This window comes from Octopus bimaculoides, chromosome 2, assembly GCF_046866305.1.
Source record: "Octopus bimaculoides isolate indiv1 chromosome 2, ASM4686630v1, whole genome shotgun sequence".
NCBI classification, from domain to species: domain Eukaryota; kingdom Metazoa; phylum Mollusca; class Cephalopoda; order Octopoda; family Octopodidae; genus Octopus; species Octopus bimaculoides.
The window spans coordinates 134,864,014-134,874,789 of NC_142929.1; the positions used below are offsets into that span (position 1 = coordinate 134,864,014).

Below are 10,776 nucleotides of genomic sequence, written 5' to 3' on the forward strand. Positions count from 1 at the left end.
GAGCTTTTCTTTTGAAAAAAGAAAAAAAGGAGAAAAATAAAATTTCAATCAAATGGGATCATGAAAAAAAAAAAAAGCACCAATCGAAAGGGATTGTGTATCAGAAAATATTGTAAATGTTACAAAAAAGAAAAACAGATTAGGTTTATCCGTGGAAAGAAAAGCCTACAAAACTGAGAAAATAATGAAAGAATGGTTAATGCAAGAATACATTCTTTTCTCTTACTTGTTTCAGTCATTTGACTGCGGCCATGTTGGAGCACTGCCTTTAGTCGAACAAATTAACCCCAGGACTTTGTAAGCCTAGTACTTATTCTATTGATATCTTAGGCCGATAAATCCAATGCAATGGAACTTGAAACTCTTGAACAAGCAACATACAGGAAAACAAACCAAAAGAAGATTCACTAATGCAAAGGTATGACGTGTCAAATAAAGGAAGAATTTGTATCTCACCCTGAAATATGTAATAATGATTGGGTTTTAATAGTGGAACTCAAAGAAGATAAAGCTATGAATAACAGTACGTAAAATATTGGTTTAAAACATCCCTTGGTTGGAACAAGTCAAAGGCTGGCTGTGAGACACAAACCCACATTTTCTAGGGCAGCCTTCAACTTTTTCCATCCAAAGGGGTTTTTTTTTTAACCCAATATTTTACACATTTTAGCTTCATCTATTTTGAGTTCTACCATTAAAAACGATTTATTTCTTTATTTCAGGTCTCTCAAATTCTTATGATGTAAACTATATAATGATGATATATTGTAGAGGAGAGAGAGATAAAGTCAACTGACTGGTACTTGTTATATCAACCCCAGAAAAATGTTGACTCAATCAGGATGTGAACTCAGATCATAAAGGGATAAAGATGAAAGGTCATTATGTCCAGTACACACAAGGCTGTACATTTAATAGTGTAGAAGGACTTAACTAGTTAGCTGCAAATGAATATTGCATCTGACTGGAAATAGGACACAAACTAATAATGCAGTTTGGATGGAGAATAGTTACTGAAATGAAAGAAGAGAAGGCAGGGTTGTTTGCTAACACTTTAATTGATATGGTAGAAGTCAGAAAGTGCTCCAACAACATATTCAGCATCTCAGCAACAAATGAGACAGTTGTAAACTCATATGTAATAGACTGAAATGTAGTCCATCCATAGGCAAAGTTGCAAATTGCATTTTCACTTGCAAGTAAATTTCTATTAATATAATTGGGAAAAGACACTGACAATAAGCAATGCATTTCACACCATTTTTCTTAATGGCAAATAAAGAGTTATCTGCAAAATTGCTTCTTCTCCTTAGTAACTGATAAAACTAATTGACTAATTAGCCCCTAGTCCTTCTTACATTGTTACAAATACTTTAAGAATGATTTCACTGAGCCTGTTTAGCTTACTAGTGTCAAACCTTGGTGAATTAATAACTTTGTATGCTGTGGAATGTATTGTTAAATAGGCGGTCCCACTGTTAAGAAATATATAACCAGAGATATAATTAAATTATGTAGTTAACAGAAATTATCGACCTTTGTCATTCGTCATTTATTGTCTGCTTTTCATGCTGGCATGGGTTTGACAGTTTGACTGAGGAAACAGCTAGGATTTCTATATTCCCATTTAGGTTTTTATTTTATACATACATATCATCACCATCATCATCATCGTTTAACGTCCGCTTTCCATGCTAGCATGGGTTGGACGATTTGACTGAGGACTGGTGAAACCGGATGGCAACACCAGGCTCCAGTCTGATTTGGCAGAGTTTCTACAGCTGGATGCCCTTCCTAACGCCAACCACTCAGAGAGTGTAGTGGGTGCTTTTACGTGTCACCCGCACGAAAACAGCCACGCTCGAAATGGTGTCTTTTATGTGCCACCCGCACAAGCCAGTCCAGGGGCACTGGCAACGATCTCGCTCGAAAATCCTACAGGAGCCAGTCAGGCGGTACTGGCAACGGCCACGCTCAAAATGGTGCATCTCATGTGCCACCCGCACAAGAACCAGTCCAGGGGCACTGGCAACGATCTTACTTGGCTTGCCGGGTCTTCTCACGCACAGCCCATTTCCAAAGGTCTCGGTCCGTAGTCATCGCCTCGGTGAGGCCCAATGTACGAAGGTCTTGCCTCACCACCTCAGCCCAGGTCTTCCTGGGCCTACCTCTTCCACGGGTTCCCTCAACTGTTAGGGTGTGGCACTTTTTCACGCAGCTATCCTCCTCCATTCTCACCACATGTCCATACCAGCACAATCGTCTCTCTTGCACGCCACAACTGATGCTTCTAATGTTCAGCTTTTCTCTCAAGATACTTACACTCTGACGGGTATTCACATTGACATTACACATCCAACGGAGCATACTGGCTTCATTCCTTGCGAGCTTACGTATGTCCTCAGCAGTTACAGCCCATGTTTCACTGCCATGTAGCATGGTTGTTCGTACGCATGCGTCATACAGTCTGCCTTTTACTCTGAGTGAGAGTCCCTTTGTCGCCAGCAGGGGTAAGAGCTCTCTAAACTTTGCCCAGGCTATTCTTATTCTAGCAGCTACACTTTCAGCGCACCCACCCCCACTACTAACTTGGTCGCCCAGATAGCGGAAGCTATCGACTACCTCTAGTTTTTCACCCTGGAATGAGATAGAAGTTGTTTCCTGTTTGTTTGCAGTCTTTATTGCACCTGAACATCTGCCACAAACAAAAACTAACTTGCTAGTTAACCTGCCTTTGATGTTGCTGCACCTCTTATGTGTCCATAGCTTGCACCGGGTACATCTTATAGAGTTACTACCTACTCCTTTTCTACATACTGAGCAGGGCCATCTACCTGAAGGGGTTTGTGTTTTATCTACCTTCCTACTTATTAGGATTTTGGTTTTAGCTAGGTTGACTCTAAGGCCCTTCAATTCTAGACCTTGCTTCCACACCTGAAACTTCTCCTCTAGTTCTGATAGTGACTCCGCAATTAGGGCAAGGTCATCAGCATAGAGGAGCTCCCAGGGGCAACCTGTCTTGAACTCCTCTGTGATTGCCTGGAGGACTATGGTAAATAATAGGGGGCTGAGGACGGAACCTTGGTGGACCCCTACCTCTACCCGGAATTCATTGCTGTACTCATTTCCAACCCTCACCTTACTGGCCGCATCTCTGTACATGGCTCGCACAGCTCTCACTAGCCATTCTTCTATCCCAAGTTTCCTCATTGACCACCAGATAAGGGATCGGGGGACCCTGTCAAAGGCTTTCTCCATGTCAACGAAAGCCAGGTACAGAGGTTTATCCTTGGCTAGGTATTTCTCTTGCAACTGTCTCACTAGAAATAAGGCATCAGTAGTGCTTTTACCTGGCACGAACCCAAACTGCATCTCATCTAAATTGATTCGCTCCCTAATTAGTTGGGCTATGACCCTCTCTGTAACTTTCATAACCTGATCTAACAGCTTGATGCCTCTGTAATTATTTGTATCTAAAGCGTCCCCTTTACCTTTGTAGCAGTTGACTATGATGCTGCTACACCAGTCATAGGGTATGACTCCTTGCTGCTACACCAGTCATAGGGTCAGACAAGCTTATTTCATAGAAGACCAGAAATGGACAATGCTTGTTTACAACTGACACACAATGTCAAGAGGAGGAGGGGGAACTTTATACACACACACACAATAAACTTCTTTCAGTTTCTATCTACTAAATCCACCAGCATGTCTTACACCACAAAAAAGTGGAATTGGTGTAAAATTATTAGATGTGTTGTTAGTTTACAGTACTGGGTTCGGGGCATCCTACTAATCTGGTGAAAACAATAGGAACCCAATGAACTAAATTCTTCCTTAAAATTGTCTAAATACTGAGTTTAACAGAAGTCACTTTTGACTCATTGGCTGACTAATAACTATTATAGTCTATGTCACTACCTAAGTGTCTTGTTTGATTCATGATGACATAAACATTCATAAAATGATTCAAGAGACTTTCTCTACTGAGATGAAGTAAGACTAAAATAATTAACAGAGAGGCAAGTTCAGTATTACAACAAACACAGGATTCCTCTTCCCAGCATAAATTAGAAGACAGGGGAAATGTAAGAATAACTCTATATTATGTAAGTATTGCAACCAGTACATGCACAAGACAATGTAACTTAATCTGACACAGGTTGGTACTAAATCAGCACTTAACTAGTTTTGAATTTCTTTGAGTGACAAGAAAGGAATTATGAGCAACATCATACTGCTTATAGATTTGATCCTTGACACCCTCAAAGAACATAATGCAGAACCTCATCCTATTTTTAACCCTTGATATATAGCAATGTATGAATGTGCAACATTATAAGTTTCATAACTCATTTAATAGTAGTAAAACATCTCAAACACTGAACAAATGAAGAAAATAGCATTCAAGTTATATATGTAGGTATGTATCATCATTATTGCTTAACGTCCGTCCTCCATGCTAGCATGGATGGGACAGTACCGACCAGGCCGAAGCCTGCACCAGACTTCTGTGACTGTTTTGGCAGGATTTGTATGTATGTATAAATGAATACACACACACACACACATTTTCAGATCCACTATACTCTCTTCCTATACTACCCTATACTGTCTCCTGAAACAGGAGTAGTCATGTAGCTCACCTTCAGCAAGAAACTTGTTCTGCTCTGATCCATTTCCCCTCAAACTCAACCCCTTCTCTATGCCTTATTTTCCAGCAGAAAGTTTCCCACTCCCCACCTGAGGTTTGTAGTCTTGCAACCTGCATGGCAACTTCCTTACTGCTGGTAGCATAAAAAAAGCACCACGTACACACTGTAAAGTGGCTGGTATTAGGAAGGGCACCCAACTGTAGAAAACATACCAAACAGACGCCTTTTCACCTAGCTGTGAAAAAGTATCGGATGTGCCACTGTGAGGTTGCTGACAATTTGTCAGTTTGCATTGTTGAGCTTAAAACTTCCTCATACAGATTACAGAGGGATAGATAGGATTTTACTATACTGATCCACCTCAACTGCCCTACATGAAGACAAGGCTTTAAGTTGTGCTTTGATGAGCTATTGGTTTCACCACATGAAGTGAGCTGGGAATTACAAATGAAGGCCAAATATCCATTCTTATTTCTTTCAGCATTTGGTAAATTCTTGCAATCAAATTGTGTTTAATTCCTTTTATTATACTGATTTCACTATTCTTGAATAGGACTTTCTTAATTCTGCTATCAAGCTAATTATACATGAGCATACACAGCTAAACTCATCTCATCCTCTTCAAATGACAAGCCTCGTTAACATTTATCACACCATTCTTGACCATATCATGTTCCCTTACATTACATTGTATCATCATGAAAAAAGGTGTGACGCATTGGATAATGTGATCCAAGATATACAATTCCAAGAAAAGGATGGAATGGAATACTGACCTGGAGCTAAACCATAACAATAAACAGCCATCAATTCCAAAGTAGGATTATTAACAATACAATTACCATAGTAGCTTAGTCTCCTCCCAATAATGCCCTACTGTCATCCAAAAAGGAAAGACACACTAGATAATATAGCCATAGATACTCTACGTCTAAAAGAAAAAAAGATGGTATAGTAATTGCTAGAACACTGCTGTCTGACCTGAGGTTAAGCTGACTTGGGCTAAACAACAACACACAATTCTGGCTTGTAAACTATTTTTCAAATTGTCAAGCATATGTAGTATCCAAGAATACTTAAAGAAACTGAAAGTTTTTTTAAGTACCATAAGGATTTATTTTTACACTAACTCTTTAATCTGCATCTACTGAAACAATTCCCCATATCACCACAAAATATGTACAGCTGAGCCAATGAAAAAGTGTTTATGCAGTCACTCAACCCACCAAAAACAACAACCAAATTCCTCAGAGTACACCTTGACACCTCATCACCACTATCTTCACTTATTTTCCAGCCAAAGTAGCCATATATCGCCTCTACAAGAAGGCTGTTCCTTCTTCTATTATATTTTAACCTCTCATCATCTAGTATTAGGCCACATCCCTCAATACTACACCACTCAGTTGTGAGGCTTTGTCTTGCTAGTCACTCAATCACCTCATTAGTGCCAGTGTCACAAAAAAGCATCCAGTACACTCTGTAAAGTAGTTGGCATTAGGAAGAGCATCCAGCAACAGAAACCATTCCAAAGCAAACGCTGGAGTTTCCATCAATTCATTTACAAGGCATTGCTCAACCTCAGGCTGTAGCAGATGATATTTGTCCAAGGCATTGCACAATGGAACTCAACCCGAAGTTTCTAACCACACAAGAATTTTCAAGATCTGAACTAAAATCAACTTGTCAACTCCATTACATAGTTATGCAACAAGTATTATCTACTATTAAGACTGCGAGAAATAATTATTCGGTTAATTAATGAAAAAAAAAAAATTCACAGAATTTCACTCTTTTATAAGCAAATTTAACATGAGAAGAATCTATTTCCATTATGAATTGTCATGTGAGAGAACAAAACCTCTCATGCTATTTAGGCATTGTTTAATATCATTTGTTAGTAACTGAGATAAGAATGGAAAGTAAATGGAAAACAGAAAAGATACCTAAACAGTAAAATAAAAAGCATCCATAAGAAAATTTAAACTATCCTATGCATATCTCTGAAATTGCGTAACTATCATTTCCTTCTCTTCATGAAGAAAAAGTAGTTATACTTCTCATTTAGTAGTTTTTAGATAAAAGGCCAGATGATCATAGGACTAATTGTATTTCAATAGACAAAGCTCTCTCTCAATCCTCAAGTAGTAAAGCAGCAACAGTTATGGTTGTTGTCAAATGACCCAATTGTCCCAAGTCAACTTTGATTGAGCAAACAAACCTCTGATCAAAGGCATTCCAGTTGTGACCACCCAGTGTTTTTAGTGGTATTTAGGACATTATTTTTTGTGTTCTGTGTTTAAGATGACGGGGGGGGGGGTAATTTAAGAATTCTTTTTTTTTGTAATTTTGCTACTTTTAGCAGGTTAACAATCCCTGAGGGCAGTAAGTAGCAGGAAAAGTATACCTTTTGAGAAATATATTATAGTAAATGATGCTTTATATTATAGCACAAGACCACAGATTTGTGAGAAGAGTTATAGTCATTTACATCAATCCAAGACATGCTTAATACTGTTATACATACCACAAGTCCAAGAAACTATTGAATACACAAACACAAGAGGAACAAAGATCTGACTTTATAGAGTACTTTAAAAGGTTTAGTAAAACAAACAGGAGAAGCACCATCCGAACATGGTCGATGCCAGTGCCGCCTGTCTGGCTCCCATGCTGGTGGTATGTAAAATGCACCCACTACACTCTCAGAGTGGTTAGCGTTATGAAGGGCATCCAGCTGTAGAAACCTTGCCAGATCAGATTGGAGCCTGGCGCAGCCTACAAACTTGCCAGTCCCCAGTCAAACCGTCCAACTTATGCCAGCATGGAAAGCAGACATTAAACGATGATGATTGTAATCAGCAGACAGTTACAAAAGTGACTCAAGTGGAGTTTCATGAGCGATAGTCATGGCACTGTAAGTGCCTTACACGAAATTCTCGGGTCCTAATTCATTTTTGTAACTTTCTACCAATTAAAAAAAAAAAAAAAGATTACAGTAATATTAATCTTCCAAAAAGCAATGGTGTATGGCCGAGACAAGAAAATGCCAAACTGGATGCTTTACTTAAACTTGGCCTTGTATCTTTGTTTTCAATTCAATTAGCTAAGCTCATCCCTCCAACACAAAACTGACCTTGTACCATAACAAAATAACTCGATAATCCAATTAAAATACGTCTAATTGCTTACATATTAATTTCTAAATCATAAGCAAAGGATTAAGCTTCCCAGTGAGCTGAATCAGTGACTCATTTGTAAACATTTCATTTTGTTTAAGCCGACTATTTCTTGTAAAAGCTATAATCAACCATTTCCCTTAGACTGTAATTCCGAAAGCTTAGCTGCAATTATATATTTTAAAAAATCTGAAATTGCAAAACCTTGCAATTTCATGCTCAATTTTAAGTTTAAACACTTCCTAAGCTGAAACTTCGAAGTTACTGTCAGTTTTTATCTTGTACAAAATTAATAATGTACTCTATTAAAAAGTATTGAGTGACTCTTCAATTTAATGTCAAATTGTTTTTGTAACTTCACATAAAACAAGCATTACATATGTGCGTGTGTGCGTGCGTATTAGTATAGAGTAGCCTGGGTGAAGCATTGTGATATTAAATTAGATAAGAACCTGTTGAGACCGAAACAATGCAAAATGAATTACAAAAGAAAATGCTAAGTAAAATTTCAATTAACGTTCTGCTTTCACTGGCCATACTGGGGCACCGCATTGAAGAATTTTTGAATCGAATGAATCGACCCCAGGACTTATTTTTCTTCAAGCCTACTACCTATTCTATCAATGTCTTTTAGCCGAACCGCTATCACGGGGACGTAAACAAAGCAACACGGGTTGTCAGACGGTGGTGAGGGTCAGACAAAAATACACACACACAGAGACATATATATATACACACACGATGGGCTTCTTTCAGTTTCCGTCGGCCAAATTCACTCAAGTATTTGGTCAGCTTGAGGCTACAATAGAAGACACTTGCACAGGGTGCCACGCAGTGGGGCTGAACCCGGAAGTATGTGGCTGGGAAGCAAACTTCTTACTATACAGACACGCCTATATAGAGAGATAGATACATACTATCAAAGATAGATGTAGATATATAATAAACGGCAACACACGAAACTCGGCCCTTGAGTCACTCTAACTTTCTTTGCCGTTTATTGATTACACACACACAACAGTCATGACTTCAGAGAGGTAACCTACTGATTGTTTTCACGTAGCTCTTAAAAATACGAAATGTTCTAGAGATACATTTTAGGTGGTGTAGATGATTATAATTATGTGGAGGGGACATGAAAAAATATAATAACAAACAAGGAAGGAGGAGATCTTCCCCTCCTCCTCCTCGCCGGTTGTAATTTCTTTTCTGAATCCATGCTATAGACTTTGCAGACGAAAAACAAAAATTGGAAGAGAAGAAATGGCAAAAACAAAGAGAGATAATTAGATGAAAGGATAAGTTATTGCGTAAGATAAGTTTGTTAGTGGAGAAAATTTTGGAGAATGATGATGATGCCACTCAGCCTAATTTAAATCATGTTGGGGTACTTTTTACGAATGAAATATTACCTGAAAGGTAATCTAAGACAATAAGGAATTAGAAATATAAGAGCTGTGTATTTCTTAATTAAATTACATAGCAAGAATAAAAGTGAAAGGTAACTTATGGTTCTAAGGGTTTATCTAACGAATTTCAGAACCAAAATTTAGTTTATATAATATTGATTTTGAAAATTACCTCTCTAATATTCTACAATAATGGATCTAAAAATTAAATAAAACCAAAACATATAAATACAAACAAAAATAAAACGGCTCTTTTTAAACCTATGTAATGTTTCGTGTTATTTTTTTAAGAAAATCTTGTGACAACTCATAATCGGATTTGGTACGTCCCACTAAATTTGTTTGAGTCAGGTTAAATTAGTGGACTTGATTTTTTAAAAGTAAGTTAATTATTTGTTAATAACATCAGTAATTATCTTCAAATTTGAATAATTTATAGCATATAAACAAATTCTAAATAAATATTGGTTCTAATAGTATTACAAGCATCATCTTACAAGCTCAGGCACTTACAAGAACACACACGCAAATTGAATAACACACTTTCTTTTTTAAATATATCAAAATAACGTTTGAAAATATGTGATATATATGTAGTGGATTAAATAAAAGCAAATAATATATTTAAGTAAATATCGAGAAAACGATTAGAGCAGGTAAGAAGAAATATTAATAAGAAGTCATTCTGTATCGCATACATAGTAGTCGACAAAGGCGAATTTACAGGAAGAATATGAATGATTTTGCTTTTACAAACAGATATATGAAATACATTTTACTCGGCGAAGACAATTTTACTGATAGAATAATAATTATTATGATTATTGAGGGTAAAAAGGAAAGAAAAAAGCGATATACAAGTACCTAGAAAAGATGTAATGGGAAAGCTCTCAGTGACAAACAGCAGATGAGTCAATGTCGGGATGTGGCAAGGTCTCTTACAACGTTCACAAATATTTAGGCCCCCACACTACCTTCATAAATAGCTTGTTACTTATAATTAAAGTAACATTTTTCACGCCGTTGTTAACTAAGTTAGCTAGTTAAGCGTGCTATCGGCAATTTAATTTTTTTAGCTTATAAATATCTACCGAAATTTTTTTAATTGATAAATAAAAATTAGAACAGCAGTTTTCGTAAATGTCTAACACAGCAAGATTTGGCATTTACCATGGCCTTTCCGTTAACCCATACTTGAAAAAAAAAAATGCTTAATAATCTATTTATATCTTATTAGCGGTGTTATATATTTTTTCCTTTGGGAACTATACATATTGAAGGAATTCGGGATGTTTAACTGGAACATTTATCATTTTACCAATTCTTGTTCATTGATTCAATTTCATTGATTTGTCAACAAAAGAAAATATTTGTGAAGCACTGAAGCTTAAATGATTTAACAAAGAATGATAAAATACTTCGCATGTGAATACGTATCAGAGGAAAAATAACATTTTTTGAAGCCTTATTTCGGGCAAAATTCTCAGCGAACGAATTCCACAATCTGGTTTCGTTTCTTAGTTGTCAAAAGTT

At 37.1% G+C, this 10,776-nt stretch overlaps 1 protein-coding gene across 5 annotated transcripts in view; it reads right to left on the bottom strand.

The window, feature by feature from the left end:
- The window catches only part of LOC106880128 (uncharacterized), a 64,356-nt gene extending 54,168 nt beyond the window's left edge, over positions 1–10,188 (bottom strand). For all 5 annotated transcript variants that reach the window (XM_014929949.3, XM_089347737.1, XM_014929947.3 and 2 more), the window contains exon 1: positions 10,108–10,188. The gene's annotated coding sequence lies outside the window, so the exon portion shown is untranslated. The remainder of the gene's footprint in view (positions 1–10,107) is intronic.
- Positions 10,189–10,776: the final 588 nt, after the last annotated feature.